At 47.0% G+C, this 18725-nt stretch overlaps 1 protein-coding gene across 7 annotated transcripts in view; it reads right to left on the bottom strand.

Moving 5' to 3' along the window:
* LOC119461224 (solute carrier organic anion transporter family member 74D) overlaps positions 1 to 18725 on the bottom strand; it is a 169039-nt gene that overhangs the window by 65215 nt on the left and 85099 nt on the right. The window contains exon 1 of one of the 7 annotated variants that reach the window (XM_049672073.1): positions 8298 to 8472. The exons of 5 other annotated variants lie outside the window; for them this stretch is intronic. The gene's annotated coding sequence lies outside the window, so the exon portion shown is untranslated. Of the gene's footprint in view, positions 1 to 5966; positions 5990 to 8297; positions 8473 to 18725 lie in introns of those variants that run through there. One more of the 7 variants, XM_049672074.1, reaches the window with a different exon arrangement.

Below are 18725 nucleotides of genomic sequence, written 5' to 3' on the forward strand. Positions count from 1 at the left end.
CATTTCTCATTTTATCTTTTTTTTTTATATGTCACCATCAAGTACATACGAACGTTATACCCGCTTCCAACAAAAAAAAAAAAAAAAAAAACGGAATGCCAGACATGGAATGTCACGTCCGCTTATTAAATCTGCGCTGTCTCGGATAAAGCAAAGGAACAATACAAAAAAAAAAAGAATGGGGGGGGGAGAGAGAGAGAGAGAGCTTAGGACGCATGCGCGCCCTCGGTAGGGAGCCTTCATACTTGCTTAGAAAGCTTCACTGTATTTGATATATCAGTTGTCAGATCGGCAGCACATCTGTGAAGCGGACTCTTTCAAAACTGCAGCAAAGTAATCTTGTTGCGAGTAGTATGGGGGCCCTTGCGGTATGTCCTCGTCCTCAGCCAGACAGCTGGGGCCTTAAAAGGTGTAGCAGAGCACAGAGCCGCCACACGAATGAAGAATGTACTGCGCTTCGGTAACGCTCTTCGGTGATTCGTGTGAGACGGATGGTAAGAAAACACCAGTCGACAAACAACCTGAATGCTAAGCCTCGGAACGCGGTTTATTACTGTATAGTCGAGAAAAAGCTCCGAGAAAAGTAAAGAAGAACCTCCACAAAGCGAAATCGCTTTGGGAACGGCGTCAGTGGGAAAGAAAGGCTCGTCGTGTACAAATTGTAAAGGTCGCACGCACGTCAACGTGGCCCGCGCAGAGGCATCTGCTCCGCTGCGTTGCGCCGACGTGAGTCGAGCGCGTTGGATAACGCGTCAGTGAGCGCCGCGCCGCGCACTTTGCGCGTTAAATGTTAGCCAATAGGCCACGCCTAGTCACCCAGAAAGGTCACTCGCATGATGAATGCAAATGTGAAGATACGTGCTTGCTTCGAGAAACAATGCACGCAGACAAGCTGTGCACTGCGGAGTAAGAAAAAATTGGAGGGCGCTTAAACTTCGCCTTTAAGAGTACAGAGAGAGAAAGAGAAAGACGATTTATTAAATAATCATAAAAAGTAGAACGCGAAAGCGTTATCGGGACCCGTGCGCATCGCAACGCGCGGCTGTAGGTTTGGTAGAAATGCTGGAAAAGGGGTTTGTGTTTGCGTTTCCTCATAGCAGAATTAGGTTTTCTCGTACATTCAAATTACAATCCGACGCCGATTGGTAAACAGTCCGACGGCGAATCCGACGCCGAATGATGAAGTCGTACTTTACCATTTTCCTGACAGGATTTCACTGTGAGAAATTCAATTTTTGTTCACCAAAACCTTGCACCACGTGGAGGGCCTGCGCGGTCGTGGTGGTTGGGGATTTTCTCCGCCACCCGCATCGCACGCCGGTTGCCGACGCCGGATTTTCTGCGACACGGGGTCCTTAACGCTGTCGCGTTAGAACAGTAGTACAATGCATGCACACTCGCCGTACAAGGTGGTCCGATGAACGATATGCGAAAGTCCGTAAGCAGGCTTTCACGCAGAGAAAACTATCCCTAACCAAGATGGCCGAATTCCTACTAGTAGCCCTGTTGAAGTTGAGAAACGCGTCTTGAAACCTTGGCCCGTACAGGGAATGGAAGGTGGCAATAAAGACGTCACTGACTCCCATGTTGATACTTCAATTAGTAATCTAGCCCGTGGTCCGCCATCTTGGTTGCGTCAAAGAAAGTGTGTGGAGAAGCGCACTTGCAGGTCTTACATATCGGTTTTGCATATTACAGCTTCGAGGAGCAACACATTGGTGGTCTTCCGGCTGCACATCCATACCTCACCTGTTCTGGTTATAGCCCAATCAATATATGACTTTCCTGAAAACTCTCAGCGCCGAAGGGAAAGGGGGAGTCCTCCGACACCCTTTTCTGTCTTCTGCACATATTGTAAGGCATTATGATTCGTTCGTTTCTTTCGTCACAACCGTCACGTGATGGTCGCACAGACGATGTCCACATCGAATTCCTCCAGCGCCGAGTCACTCGGAGTAACGATAACTAACCTCAAGGGCCTTGCTTTCGAGTATACCGCAAACGCCGGAACCGATTGCGGAAGCCAGCAACACGTCACGGCAACCATGTTCTGGGCATCACCTACATTGCGGCATCGTCGCAGTTGCTCCCTGCGAAGGAGCCCGAGTGACAACAGCAGCCACTAACCGACGGCAGCCACTAACCGACTGCCGTCAATACGCAAGAACGGGAAGTAAATAAGTAAACCACGCGACGCGGCTAAAAGGCCGCCAAAGGTTGCCGCGCAGAGCTGCAAGGCAGGGCTGCCTGTCGACTCATCCAAGGAAAAAAAAAAGAAAAGGAGAAAGGAAAAAGGAAGAAAGGAAAAGAAAACGGCACACCACCGGCCGCCAGCGTTCGACGACGACGAACGGAGCATTCCACGGTTCGCCGTTAATTTAGAGCGCTCGGCACGAAACGGTCGAGAGAGCAGGCGCGCGCGGTGCTCTCGATCCCAGAATAGCTGGGAGGCCCACCGCCGGGCACACAACACACACAGTGCACGGCGCGGCTTGTCCATGGCGGGCACGGAGAGAGCTTCGCGCACGTTGGGACGCATGCAGGAGCAGGATAACTATATACTAGTCAAAAGGGTGTCTAACTGAGCTAGTTGGTTCATTCTTCTAGGATTGTAGCAGTAGAAAAATTGTAGAACACAGACACAGAAAGGAACCAACAGCAGCTACGTCCATCGTTCCTTTCTGCCTGTGCACTGCAATTTTTCTGCTGCTATACAATCCTAGCATATATAATTGTCCCGTTTGCTGAAAGCGTTGTAACAAACAATGGCGACATGGTTCACTGCGTTTAGCTAGTGTCCCAAAGCAATAATGTGGGCAATAAGAGACTAGTAAAGGGCTACGCGTTAATTTCTATACCTTCTGCGCGCGGTTCTTCGACGAGCGCATTTACCTATATATCTAAGCGCAGGAAAGCGCCCCCATCTAAATGCGGCCACAGGGGCAGGGAATCGAACCCGTTACCTGGTTTTCAGCAGCAGAACGCTATAACCAGAGCAACCGCGACGGGTATAAACGATGCGACAAGGCCAGTTGGTACGAATGTGTGGTTCCTTCTTACGTAAGGCTATGTATACAGGGTGTTTCAGCGAACACTTTCAAAATGTTTTGAAGGTTGCCTGCGGCAGATAGCACAATTCTGGTTAATGAGCTGGTCTACTCGAAGAGGCGGACATTACTTGCACAAAAAATTGAAATGCATAATCAATAATTAACAAAACGGCAGCCGAATTTCGATGGGGGCGAAATGCGAAAACACCCGTGTACTTAGGTTTAGGTGCACGTTAAGGAACCCCAGGTGGTCCAAATTTCCGGAGTCCCCCACTACGGCGTGCCTCATAATCAGATCGTGGTTTTGGCACGTAAAACCCCATAATTAAAAAAATGATTAAAAATTCACTAATTAAGTTTTTAGCTAATTATCTGAGGGCCTATATTGCAATTTACAAATTGTAGCCATGGAGTTCGCAAGTCGGCTTCAGTTGGAACGAATTCTCGGAATGACACCAGTTTCCAGATATTAATTCCTGAACTTCGCGGAGAAATGCATCGGCGTTCCAGTTACTTTCGTGCTTACATGCATAAAGCGACGTTTGTTAAGGAAGTGATTTCCTTAACAAAACGGCGCTGTGATTTCCTCTCTCGCTCGTAAGAGCTGATTGCCAATGGGGCCTTCGCTGATATGGCACTTCCGACACCGCGATTACCTGAGACCTGATCTATAGAACACGTCTAGTCTAACACTTTTATGCAAATGCGGGCCCTGATGTGCACGCCGGTTGGATTTGGTCTAACTGGTTAGGTTTCGTACTGAAAACGGTGCAAAGAAGGACGACAAAAAAAAAAAAAAAAAAAAAGGTAGCGACGTCTTGTGACTCTTTGTCCAACTGCGATGCATTTGAAACGCTTGTTCGGGTTGCGTACGGCGTTCCTGTCTAACGAAAACCATAAATGTATAGCGCACGTTAACGATCACAACCAACGCTTTACGCCCAAAGCTAAATAGAACATGGTAGTTCAGGATTATAGCTTTGCGTGCTTTCTAGTTAAACTATTGGCCACAGGATGTCGCTTCCATCGTCGAGCCGCTGCCGTATACACCTCTCCGGTAGCACGCAAACGGTAAAACGTTTACGAACAAGCTACCGATGCCGCATTGCTCATGTGGAGGTCAGACTCGAGCGGCGGAAACCGCAAAATAAATAAAGAAAGAAAGAAGAGAGGAAAGAGAGACAAAGAAAGAAAGAAAGAAAGAAAAGAAAAGAAAAGAAAAACGGTTCGGCCATCCTGACCGCACAACTCGTTTTCATCGGGCAGTGGGGGCAGCTGCAGAGCGTTGTAACGCTCATTAAACGCAAGGCATACGGCCAGAGTGGCTTCCCCGCGGAGCGAGGAAGCTTGCGATGGGAGAAGATATTTATCTCCAGTTGGCGGTGTATATACATATATATAACGCTAATTCGATTGCATCTGGCGAGAGGACGTAATTGATGTCGGGGCTAAGAACGGCTGCCATTACGACAACCGCGCCGTCCGTGTTATAGGCTGCGTGACCTCGTTTTTCTGGGAGCGAAAAAAAAAAAAAAAAGACGCAAGAAAAAAACAAGGGAAAGCATGGAGAAAATGCGAGAACCTCATGCGCGAATGGTGTCGAGATCGTCATTTGCATCTGTACGAACGCCCGCTTACAGCATATATAGCGTATATATAGTTAATAGATGCCAGACGCAGATCTTAGCTTATGCAGCCTGGAAGAGAGCCCAATGAAGAAAAAGAAAATGCTGGATATGAAGATTGGAACCGAAGTGAGGCAGATAAGATTAGTTGACCATGTGGGACTACAGCTTTCAGCAAATTCTATTAGCGACTTTTTTTTTTCGTATTTATTGGCGCAGTACGACATCTAAACACTATCATCTCGCACCCGTCTACAGTACTCGTGATAGCTCGCGCAAAATTAAAACATATAAAAGTAGATTTCTTAAGCTGACCGCTATCGAGCGTTTTATTAGTTGTACGAAAGATATAGACAATCGTAGAGTAGCAGGCCAGAACAAGTTACAGCTCAGGCCGACCTCTTTGCCTTTCTGTTAATAATTTCTCTCTCTCTCTCTCTCTCTCTCTCTCTCTCTCTCTCTCTCTCTCTCTCACACACACACACACACACACACACACACACACACAAGCGTGCATTTGCGGTCGCGTTTCACCGAAGATGGCAAGCTCGCACGCGCACACAACCCTATATATATATATATATATATATATATATATATATATATATATATATATATATATATACTTTGCGGAGAAATGCATTGGCGTTCCAGTTAGGTTCTTAACAACACGTCGCTTTTTTGCATTGAAACACAAAATTAACTGGAACGCCAATGCATTTCTCCGCAAAGTTCGGGAATTAATGTCTCGAAACTGGTGTCATCCTGAGAATTAATTCTAAGTGGATCCGCCTTGCGAACTCCACTGCTACAATTTGTAAATTGCAATATGGGCCATTAGGGAATTAGTTAAAACTTAATTAGTAATTTTTGTTAATTAGTCGATTATGCATTTCAATTTCTTGTGCAAGTAATGTCCGCCTCTTCGAGTACACCAGCTCATAAACTAGAATTGTGCTATCTGCCACAGGCAACCTTTAAGAATTTTTGAAAGTGTTCGCTGAAACACCCTATATATATATATATATATATATATATATATATATATATATATATATATATTGTACGTACAATTTCCATAAAAATACGTATTATTATTATTATTATTATTATTATTATTATTATTATTATTATTATTATTATTATTATTATTATTCGTGCGAGGAGACCAAGACAAAATCTGAGGCATACTGGCAAATATGGCTGCGATGATTGTCTCTAGACGATCTCGTACGTTGAGACCTATGAGGCCACTTTGTGTCGTACTACAAATCTCGGCTTTTGCTCTTACCTCGCCAACCATTCTCTCTCTCTCTTTCACGCCTGCGTTCGAAGCCCAATACACTGGCAAGTCTCTTGACCCCACCTGTGGAACTTGCACCACGGTTGCGCCAGCCACAGCACACCACTTGCTATGGACATGTCCTGGCCTATCCTCACTGCGAAGAATCTGTCTTGCTGGGCTGCAGAGCTCAGTCGTCACACTCAATGACTGGATCCTTCCTAGAGGGAGCCCTCAACACCGCAAAGCTATATATGACAGCTTGCTCATTTACCTTATAAGAAGCAAAACCGTTGACCTAATCTAGGCACGTCACCGGAAAAACAACTGGGGTTGCCTACATGTACAATTTTCTATTTTTTATGATTTAATAAACGTCTCTCTCTCTCTCTCTCTCTCTCTCTCTCATTTTTCCCCTCGCTCAAGATTGCGCGAAACCGTGCTGCGGCTGTTCAATGCTGCGTTCGCAAATCAGTCAGCGGACGACAAGTCGCACAACTTGACATTAGACAGTTTTAGTTTAGCGTGGTTACCGGAATAGCGGGCGTACCGGAATAGCGGGATCGAAGTGCGCATGCGCAGAACGCTAACCGACCCATACCGTTTACCGTGCGCGCGCTATTTCTCAGAGTTAACGTTACCGTGTTAACGTGGTGTACGTAGTGCACGTAAAACATGGCGGCGGTCCCGGTCGCCCGCTTGGAACTGAATTTGGCGTTGTTTTTGTAGAATTCACTTCGTTCGTAGCAAATGACTGCGTAAACGGCTTTTGCTTAGTCTCATGCCGCTTCGCCGCGAGAGTGTTATGGCTAATCTTGAGGAATTTTCGAGATCGCTTCTCGTTTCGAACGCGCCTAAGCCTAACGAGAAAATTTTTTTCTGAGATGCGAGCGCCATCTGTCGCTAAAGTCGGGAGATAGGCGCGACGACGGCATATGGCCCCTGAGATGGGAGGATTTCGGAGGCTATGGTAGACAGCTTGTACTGCTTGTCTGTTTCGTTGCAGATCGACGGACATGTGAAGTAAAAATACAACGCGCTCCTGGCTTCCATTGCGCTGCCTATCGCACTTTCCCGACGCACACACACATAGAATTAGGTGCCCTGTGTATGCGAAATTCAAAGCGTAATGGAATAGCGTCCCGCACGTAAACTACGCTATCACGCTATACTAAAACTCTCTTTTTGCGGAACGGTAACGCTATTTCCCGTAACCCCGCTATTACGCTAACGCTAAACTAAAACTGTCTATTGTAAGGACAGATGCCAAGCAGCGCACGTAGTAACAAGAGAAAGGTCATTTTCTTCTAAAGAGAGAACGAAACCAGTGCTGCGTTGTCTAAAAAAGAAATTGCAGGAATTAAAAAAAATAAGAACAAAAGCAAGTCTGATTAGCATGCAAGACCATTCCTATATATATATATATATATATATATATATATATATATACGAACAGCGCTGATCCGCCGCATATTTCTTGTCATGTCATCTGCGCTATTGCCCATGCTGAATGAAGTGTCTAGCCCAGCTTGAAACTCTCGTCACAGTCGATCTAACATCAAAAACTACGATGTGACACAGCTTTCGACAGTAGAACTTTGGAATTACAACCAGCCAGGGAGGCTCGCCCGCGCGAATTTACTGCAGCCATTGCTCGAATTGGCGACAAGGTATTACTTCTCATATTGAGCAATCCTGTATACATTCTATGATTGTTCCTATTATGCCGGTCAGCATGGACAGGACAAGTCATGCTGAAGAAGTCAAATAAATTAGGAAAACAAAAACAACCTTTAGTTAGTGTCCTCAGAGTTAATCATCACCAAGTGGCACAGTTGCCCATTATGGATAAAACAGGTTGTATCTAAATGAAAAAAAAAATGAAATAATGAACAAATATGTGAAACAACAGCCGAATGTCCAAAACAATATAGTGTCAGCACAGTCAACGGATAGAATCTTTTAGCATCGCGGTAACATTATACAGGCTACTGAAATCCGCAACGACGAAGTGGCAATAATACGGCAACCACCGCAAAGAGCGCATTTTCAGCAGGGCGTCCATTTCAGGTGGCGCGATATGCACGCTGCAAACACCGCCAAGACACGTACGTCATTGCGCTCTAATCAGCTGCAATCAGCATAATCGCACAAGCAAATCAGTAACCTCATTCCGGCCCGAATAATATACGGCGCCACGTGAAGTGGTCGCTGCCCGTGCAGAGCGCAGTGCAACGCGTCGCCACATGCCAACGTCGAATGGACGCTGGCATGTGGATGCCAACGTCGAATGGACGCTGGCATGTGGCTGCCGCTTAACAACTCAAGCAGCGCGCTTACCTGTGTTGAAGGTCTCGCAATATGCCAGGGGAGTGACAAGAATGATTTATATACGGCCCAGCCATCGCGAACGACGAGGTGTATAGGAAACAATAGCTTCTTTCTGTGAATTTGCTGTGCGCTCGAAGTTCCCGCTCACGATTTCGCCACAGGTAAGAAAGCGGTTAGGAGGCAGGACCTCCTTAGCACAGCTATACGCTCAGTTGAGCCTAGCAACAGTTTTCTTTGACAAGAAAAAAGGAAAGAAAGAAAAAAAGAAGTGCATGCAAGCCCTGCGCCGTTTGTGTTTCGCATATGCCAACTGAATCGATACGCCTTCGCGCAGCTGTCTCTATACACTGTTAATCTGCGTCATGCACTAAAGATCCAGCTTAAGCGAAATCTTTTTTTTTTTCAAATATTTTCCACTTAAATGGGGCGGCGTTTCACATAAAATCACGAAATTATCAGTTAAGCGCACGGCGCCGACCAAGATAATGAAAATATCTTAGTAAAAAAAAAAAGACGTTAGTAAAAAAGAAAGTAAAAGACGTTTCACGGGAGCCTTGTTCACAATGACAGCAAACGGCACTCACTTATGTACGTGTTATCACACGTTGCAGCCGTCGCGCATTTATACAAACGGCTGTGTATGTGTGTGTGTGTGTGTGTGTGTAGAGGGGGGGGGGGGGGGCGATACTGCTAGTGTCCCTGTTAAGCGTGTCCACAGTATGCTTTTGAATTATCATAAGTTACAAGTGCAAGCGCACGTGTGAACAGTTTGCTTTCGGTGGCGATGATGCCGGCCTCGCCCATCGACCAAGGCGCGCAGTACCGTTCGCAAGTGAGCCGCTTTCTGGCGCAAGTCCTTTTAGTCGTAATGCAAAACCTCAAAAAGACGCAGTTTCGCCCGAAAGGCGAAGCACTGATTGCGATAGCAAATGATCATACAGCTATACGAAGCAAGGATAGTAGTTTTATCGGCCGTGTACAGTTGTAAACATTCGCTTACTATATATATATATATATATATATATATATATATATATATATATATATATATATATGCAACTTGGATGTGTGGGAAAGCCTGTTTACGGAATTTCGCGTATATATAGTATAGGGTACAACTTTAAAAAAGCAGCAGTTGGCAACAAAGGCACACGGACCGCTCGGGGTTATGTTACTCCGCCAGCCAATCACAGAAGCAAACAAGATCATCATCATGCGACCTTTTCAAGATGACGTCGTATTCGACTACAATACTTGTCATACTTGTGCGTTCCACTATAATAGACGAGTGAAAGCGTATAAAACCACGCGCTTATAATTTTATTTTTGTGGTTACCGCCTTATTTAGGTAACAGGGAAAGTTTGAAGTACGAACTATTTGCAGCCTCGCGGAGGAACAGACGCTGGTGGTTGTGAGGGCGTGGGCGGGGCTTCACTGCAGATTTAAGTTTTATCCGACTATAGCTGCTTGCTGTAGTGAAGTAGATCATAGTTTTCCCTTTCATGAAGTTTCCGCCCCTTAGTGGATTGCCAGAGAACTGAAGTCTAGCAGAACTTGTTGCTGGGCGAGTTGGTACGAACAGCCTGGAGGGCGCAGAACCGATCTGCCGCATTTGTTTCTGTCGGATAGGATTATGCACAGGGCCTTCGGTTTTTTTACAGCTAAGCTGTATATAACTAGGATACCGGGATTTCTTTCATCTCCGCAACCAAAAACTTGACCAATCACAGCGGGAGGCGCGCGCCGCGTGCGTTGCTGGGTTCCTTGCAGCGCCACCAGATGGCGCTCGCCTCCGCGGCAGCGCCGGCCGTGCGGGGCAAAGAAAAAAAAAAGAACCAGAAAGCTCGCATTCGCGCACAGCGTTCGCCGCAAGCGTTTCCCGGTAAAGATTGCGGTTGCATAAGCTGCAGTTGCCGGGAGCGGCAACTGTAGCATACGAAGCAGGGAGTGACGTAACTACACTTTCATATGTAAAAGAGCCCGCCTAGCAATTGATTTCATTTGTGTTGTAATGGCGCTATGAAAAGGACACGCATAGTTGGGAGTCCCGAAGAGTAGTGTGAGCACGATGAGTGGCGACGGGAATGCACAACGGCGTCGTGCTCAGGCTAGCCAGGACCCAGTTCAAGGCTACGTCACATTGGTCTATCGTTTCAGGCGACACCACAGCTTCGCTGATCGACCACCTTCATCGCGTTCATTGGAGCACATTTCTTTTTTCTTTACCACATGTGCAACTCAGGTTAAGTTGGAGCTCTTGAAGATGCAGGCGCATGCGCTTCAGGAGAGAGCGCGCGACACTGTTGACGTTGGGCCGTGCAGACGAGAGGGGGAGGGGCGCACCGCGGGCGACCGCGGGGGCGACGACGTTTGACCAAGGTCGGTCGCTCGCACTGCATGTGCTCGCAAAAGGGGGGGTATTCCCCGACGGACGTCTGGGGGGGCACCCGATGTCCCGCCATGCGGGGCGAACCTATATACCACTCCATCTCGGCAATTCCGTGCAGTGCGGCGAAGGCTACGGGTTGCGTCAGCCAACCGAAATAGAAAACCAGAAGGGCAGTCTGTAAGTGTCCATCTAGTGGGCATGTCCATTTCATTTGCTGCTGAAGTACTGATCGGCAGGAGCGCCCGTTTCCCCAGTCCAGCCAATCAGAACTTCAGCAGCAGACGAAATGGACATGTCCACTAGGAGTACGCTCACAGAATACCCCCCCCCCCCCCCCCCTCGGGGCCCGCATTCACAACACACAAAAAAGGAGCAAGAAAAAAAACATGTGCGGAAACCATCGGCGACGATTGTCAATCAATTTAACAGAACGAACGAACAACGTGTTAATTTGCGCTGGTTGGTACATTTTGTAAACAGCACCTTTCAACAGGGCGACACAGGACACGGCAAAAGAACCGACAGGTGGGTTTTTTTTTTTTTTTTTTTTTTTTAATTGCCGAGTCCGACCACCAACCAACCACAAGAACGGGGCAAAAGAGACAAAAAAAGCTATTCGCTATAAAAGCTCTTACGCTATAGAATGTAGTTCGTAAGAGAAAATGCTAGCCAATCCTAATGCTGGACATATACAGGGTGTTTCAGCGAACACTTTCAAAAAATCCTAAAGGTAGGTTTTTTGAGAAAAATAGGAATTACTTTAAGGAGCAAGCTTTCAGGTTCGGCGGACGTCAGAAATTATGAGAAACATGCGAATCACATAGGTAATTAACTAAAATTGCCTAATGAACTTTTTAATTAGCGATGTTTGGCGGTTATTGCCAATGGCGAGTTTGTAGCTACGGAGACGACGATGCCGTACAAGTTTTTAAAGCAAAGAAAAAGTCACTCTGTAAAGCCCTACAGCCCGCGAAAATCAAGTATTTTTTCCCTCGTGAAACCGAAACGCGGCGAACATGGTGCGCCGGAAATCTGGTGCAAACGCAACGTCCGCTGATGACGTGTTGCGGGGACTGCGGCGCCCAATTCGAAATGTCTGTGATGATTCCCCAGGCTAGGGAGCCTCAAACGCTCAGCTTAGACCACGGCTGGCGTTATCTTTTCTTTCGTTGGTAGGCGCAAGCAAGATTCCAGCCATCGCCCACTACACGGTCACCCGCTTTGGGAGCCCTGGTAGGCGTTGCCGGCAGGTTTGCTATTTCTTTTTTTATTGTTTTATAGTCTCGACAACTTCTGACGTCGCTACCTGGCGAGCAAGATGTGAGGCGTCACCTTCCGTTCATTCACTCGTTAGGTTCATCTGCTGTTTTTTTATATATTCGCTGCGTGTTAGGAAGCGCATGAGGCAAAGGAAAGGTTCGTTTGCGGAGCAATTAAGGAGGATGTTCGCGGCAGTGGCTGCATGCTGCTAGTTCTTGTGGCTTGTAGCGCCAGTTTTACAAACGCGTTGACGTTTCCCTTTAATGTGCGTGTTTTCGGGGTTCGCGTGTGACATAGCCATTGCATTACCACTGGACTACCGTTGCATTACCAGTACGTTTCAGGATCAAGGTTTCAATGCCGCAGCGTTCATCATCATCATCATCATCATCATCATCATCATCATCATCAGCCTATATTTTATGTCCACTGCAGGACGAAGGCCTCTCCCTGCGATCTCCAATTACCCCTGTCTTGCGCTAGCGTATTCCAACTTGCGCCTGCAAATTTCCTAACTTCATCATCCCATCTGGTTTTCTGCCGACCTTGGCTGCGCTTCCCTTCTCTTGGTATCCATTCTATAACCCTAATGGTCCACCGGTTATCCATCCTACGCATTACATGGCCTGCCCAGCAACATTTCTTCCGCTTAATGTCAAGTAGAATATCGGCTATCCCCGTTTGTTCTCTGATCCACACCGCTCTCTTCCTGTCTCTTAACGTGACTCCTAAGATTTTTCGTTCCATCGCTCTTTGTGCGGTCCTTAACTTGTTCTCGACCTTCTTTGTTAACCTCAAAGTTTCTGCCGCAGCGTTAATATTGTGCAAATGGCCGCGCCAGCGCAACTCCAGTACTCCGTTGCCGAGAAAGTGGACATTGTGCTGGCTTATGTGAGCGCGCAAAAGGACGCGGAGCTGGCATCGATGCTGTATGCTGCCCAACATCCTGGCTGTCGTGTTCCAGCTCGCCCCACATTCGTATCGATATTTAATCGGTTTAGGACCACTGGATCTGTCCATGCACAGAAAAGGAAGCAACCAGCCAGTGCAACCGATGATTTTGACAGCGATGTACTGGCATACGTCGCTGTCAGGCCGGAAGCAAGCGTCAGGGAAATTGCCAGTACATATGGAGCAAGCCCATCAATCAGTACATATGGAGCAAGTGTACAATCATTGCATTCTACCGGTGCTAACATATGGGGCAGAAACTTGGAGGTTAACAAAGAAGCTCGAGAACAAGTTAAGGACCGCACAAAGAGCGATGGAACGAAAAATCTTAGGACTAACGTTAAGAGACAGGAAGAGAGCGGTGTGGATCAGAGAACAAACGGGGATAGCCGATATTCTAGTTGACATTAAGCGGAAGAAATGGAGCTGGGCAGGCCATGTAATGCGTAGGATGGATAACCGGTGGACCATTAGAGTTACAGAATGGATACCAAGAGAAGGGAAGCGCAGTCGAGGTCGGCAGAAAACCAGATGGGATGATGAAGTTAGGAAATTTGCAGGCGCAAGTTGGAATACGCTAGCGCAAGACAGGGGTAATTGGAGATCGCAGGGGGAGGCCTTCGTCCTGCAGTGGACATAAAATATAGGATGATGATGATGATGATGATGATGATGATGATGATGATGATGATGATGATGATGATGATGATGATGATGATGATGATGATGATGATGATGATGATGGAGCAAGCCCAGCTTCAGTTTGGAGGTCGCTTTCAAGACACAGCTACACCCATATCATGTGTGTCTTCACCAAGAGCCGAGACCAAGCGACTTTCAAAAACGGCTAAATTTTTGCAACTGGTGCCTTATTCAATGCGACTAAGATCCTGAATTTTTAAACAGAGTGCTTTGGACTGACGAGGCCCAAATTTGTAGGGATTCGAATGTCAATTTGCACAACGCACATTCTTGGTGGGATCAGAATCCCCACTAGCTTCGAGAGCACAAGCACCACGTAAGGTGGTCAGTGAACGTATGGTGTGGCATTTATAACGGCCGTATTGTTGGTCCTTACTTCATCGACGGAAACCTTACTGGAAAGAAGTACGTAGAGTGCGTTTTGAAGGGCGTCGTCTCCGAGTTTGCCTCAGAGTTACCACTGGCTGCGTTGAAAAAAATGTGGTTCTAGCACGACGGAGCCCCGCCGCATTTTTCTTCACCGCCCCGTAAATTCATTAACGAGTCCTTTCCGAACCAGTGGATTGGGCGTGGTGGAAGCATACCCTGGCCGCCTAGGTCACCCGATTTGTCACCCTTGGACTTTTTTCTCGGGGGATATGTTAAAAATGAGGTTTTCAAGACGGAATCAGCCAACATCGAGGATATGAAGCAACGTGTGAGAATCTCCCTCGACAACATTTCCAGACAGATGCTTTTATCTACTATGAACTCCATGAAAGAGCGCCTTCATCTGTGCATCGCAATGGACGGAAAACAATTTGAGCACATCATTTAAATATTTTGTGTTGTCCAAAATGATATTACTCTCGTGGAGAGTCTGAATAGGCCTACAACCAAATGAAAGATAGTAATAAAGTATGTTTGTCCATGAATGTTTGTTACATTACTCAAAACTGCTAAACGTAGCATGAAGTCAAGATTTCCTAATCCTCCGCCAGCACTTACAACAAATGGGACGGTAGCTGGTACGAAAAAACGTCGCGCTACGATGCCGAGAAGTTGCCAGCTACGGATCCCTCGTTTATTTTAGCTGTGAAGCCCATACCATGCAAAAATAACTCCCGCCATGATATCGGCACCGCTAAAAGAACTCTGCAGTATCACAAAAGCGTGGCTTTATTCTTTCAACGAAGCTAGCGTAATGTGAATGGAAATTAAAGGACAGCTTCCGGAGGCAACTACACTGGCAGAGCGTCAGGCAAGCGCCCAACAGCATCTTAAGATCGACAACTGCGTAGTGGGCGATGGCTAGAATCTTGCTTGCGCCTACCAACGAAAGGAAAGATAACGCCAGCCGTGGTCTAAGCTGAGCGGTGAGGCTCCCTAGCCTGGGGAATCATCACAGACATATCGAATTGGGCGCCGCAGTCCCCGCAACACGTCATCAGCGGACGTTGCGTTTGCACCAGATTTCCGGCGCACCATGTTCGCCGCGTTTCGGTTTCACGAGGGAAAAAATACTTGATTTTCGCGGGCTGTAGGGCTTTACAGAGCGACTTTTTCTTTGCTTTAAAAATTTGTACGGCATCGTCGTCTCCGTAGCTACAAACTCGCCATTGGCAATAACCGCCAAACGTCGCTAATTAAAAAGTTCGTTAGGCAATTTTAGTTAATTACCTATGTGATTCGCATGTTTCTCATAATTTCTGACGTCCGCCGTACCTGAAAGCTTGCTCCTTAAAGTAATTCCTATTTTTCTCAAAAAACCTACCTTTAGGATTTTTTGAAAGTGTTCGCTGAAACACCCTGTATAGTACTAGGCCACCAGCCAATGGCGAAGTACCGTACGAATGAAAAGGTGTCTGAATTCTACCGCAGCAGAAAGTCTCTTCCATTGCCCGCCTGCAATCAGCCTTCGCGAGACGCAGACTGAATTGGAAGCTTGTCAGAAGGATTACCAGCGAACAATGAGCGGTAAAATAATTTACTCACGGTAAAATAATGTATTCCCATAAACGTGAACAGGGTGTAAATCGGTTTTAAACTCACACCCTTGCACCCTATTTCCCTCTTAAAGCTTAATAAGGGTGTAAATAAATCTTATATAACTCACACCCTTACACCCAACTTAACGTTACACGTTAAAGGCGCAAATCTGTTTTAAATCTCATCCTTACAACCAACTGACTCCCTTAAAAGTAAATAAGGGTGTAAATCGGTTTTAAATCCCACGCTGACGCCCAACTTACTCCCTTAAAATAGAATAAAAGGGTGTAAATCGGTCTATAACTCGCACCCTTGCGAGGGTGCGAGTCATAGACCGATTTACACTTCTATTAACTCTTTCAAGGGTGCAAATTATTTTACAGCGAACTCGCAACGCACAATAGGCTCTCGTTACCGATTGGTCGACACGAACCCCAGTCTCAGCTGCACTGCACGCAATTGCTGTTGTAGGTAAGGGGTATATGGATCCAAGCGGCTGGTCAGGCAGCGCTCGCCACTGGCAACGCTTCGTAAAACGTCGAAGAAAGCGGGAGAGGGGGGCGGAGGGCGAGAATGTGGTGCTTTATCGCCAGCTCGTCAACACCGTCCAGGCGACCATAAATCATCGCCGTTCACTCCAACGTGGCCCGCGGGCCAACAAGCAGAACGATCAGGCAAACGCCGTCGCGTCACCCCCGCCGAGCTATATACACGCTGCAGCTGCGTCTGCGCGCTCTTATTGCCCATAATAAACGCGTAGAGACGACGCCCCTCCCACGTCGGTGGCCGTCGTGTCTCTCACACCGACTGTTCTTTTTTTTTTTATGTGAACACTGATCTTCTAGCAAAAGTTGTGCCCAGCCAGTGTCCGGTTTCACTACCATGCGCAATCAAGTGCAACATATACAGTGGAATCTCGTTGATACGATCCCGCATAATACGTGTTTCGGGATAATACGATTTTCGGATAATACGCTTTATTAGCTGGTTCCCGTGAAGATTGTATCAACTATATATATATATATATATATATATATATATATATATATATATATATATATATATCCCCTTAAAATATTGTTTGCATCCTTTGTGGCTTATCTTGTCCCACAACGATAACCGCCGTATCTATCTAGGGCACATTTCCTTTCTTTAACGCTGCGCGCCCAGTACTTCCAGGTCCGAAATGTGAAAACACCCGTGTACTCAGATTTAGGTGCACGTTAAAGAGCCCCAGGTGGTCCAAATTATTCCGGAGTCCCCCACTGCGGCGTGCCTCACAATCAGATCGTGGTTTTGGCACGTAAAAGACCATAATTTAATTTTTACCTTCCAGGTCCGGCAGGGTATGCGCGTTATCAGCGTGGCATTGCGTTATTGACGGGAAAGTACCGAGCGCCGAGTTTTCAAGAAAGGCAACGAAAGCGCGGTAGATGACGATAATTGTTTGGGGACAAGATAAGCCCCAAGGAGTGCACACGGTTTGGTTTTTTTTTTTTTTTATATATATATATAGTGTAGGCACCGCGGCACCGATTCTTCCTCGTCGCGTGGTAAACAGTATAATAAACCATAGAAAGCAGAGAAATAATACCAAATACTGCCAAAGAGTACGAGCACGTACAAAGTTCCCCACGCAAGTCCAGGAAGCCACAGAAGATAGTACAAGAACTCGAAAATAAAGTATAAACATGAAGAGTTCCATAAATAACAGTACTCGAATTTGTCACACAGAACACGCACAGACCTTCGCACTTTTTTTCAGACGAGTGAACCGTAGGCGAGTAACACGTAATTACAAACTAAGTTCTGCATCCCAAGGCCACACTTAGAGTATGCGATAAACTGTGTATACAGTGGGCGGCTCCGGATTAATCTTCATCAGGGGGTTCTTTCGACGAGTGCCAAACATTCAGAATAAAAAAATAAAAGTAAAGTGTGCTGAACCATTCCGCCCCCATCGCGGCCGCCGCAGAGATAATCGAACCCACGACCCCGGTACACTCAAAGAAGCCACATCCTCTGGCTACCATGCGATAAACATTGTACGGCTCAGCTGTCACGTCTAATTGTACAGCGAGCGCTTGTCCTCGCAGTATGTACCTTTCGAGAACACACAGAGGGTCGCCTGTCCGGCTCGGCGACCAAGCTGAACCTTAACGCTAGACACTACCCCAGCATTACACGAACCGGAAGCGCCAGCTGCATAACAAAGGACTACAGTGCAAGCTTTCTGCGACAGAAGAGCTTGCAACATGGACCAGTTGGAATGCATTCACGTTAAACGTCTACAATGGTGTAATGAGAGCAACGTGTGACGTACTGCGAGACGCCGCAATGTTGCCCCGCAAATCACTGTGCACTCCTTGCTTTTGCGCAGTTTGTTATTCATTCATTCTGTAAGGTCGACTACACGTCAACACATAACTTATCCTGCAGCTCCTTCCCCGTTCCGTTGCTTCCCCGTTCCGTTGCTCTAACGCCATCACTCTCTTCACCGGGGAAATATCTCTCTATATCGTCACATCAAAACACTTTCGACCCGCCGCGATGGCTCAGTTAACGAAGTCGTTGCGCTGCTGAGCACGAGGTCGCGGGATCGAATCCCGGCCGCGGCTGCTGCATTTCGATGGAGGCCAAATGCAAAAACGTCCGTGTGCCTGCGTTGCAGTGCACGTTAAAGAACCCCAGGTGGCCAAAATTAATTCGGAGTCCACCACTACGGCGTGCCTCATAATCAGAACTGGTTTTGGCACGTAAAACTCCAGAAAGAAGAGGAAACACTTTCGAAGACACATCAGTCAGAATCGGCCCAATGTAACATCTCGGGAGCTCCTCAGTGCCCTCGCGAGATCGCCCCATGTTGCAAATCCGGGTACAGCGCCGATCGCCCATGGAGCTTTTATATGTGTAACGCCATCGCGTTAAACGTTCGGGACGTAATACTTGCAATCAAGGTGCGTTCGCGCATACCTGTATACCGCTGTATGTAGGCGCGCATGCTGGGCACCACTGACAGGAGTTACCAGGTAGCCCAGCGTGAATTACTAAGTGAATTATGCAATTCCGTATGGCACCTATGTGGCTATCTACGCAACCACGCAAAATCTCCCGTAATCCCGGATGACAGCGCGGAGACCCGAGATAATCCATCAGCGTCGTTCAG

Source organism: Dermacentor silvarum, chromosome 8 (genome assembly GCF_013339745.2).
Source record: "Dermacentor silvarum isolate Dsil-2018 chromosome 8, BIME_Dsil_1.4, whole genome shotgun sequence".
NCBI classification, from domain to species: Eukaryota; Metazoa; Arthropoda; class Arachnida; order Ixodida; family Ixodidae; genus Dermacentor; species Dermacentor silvarum.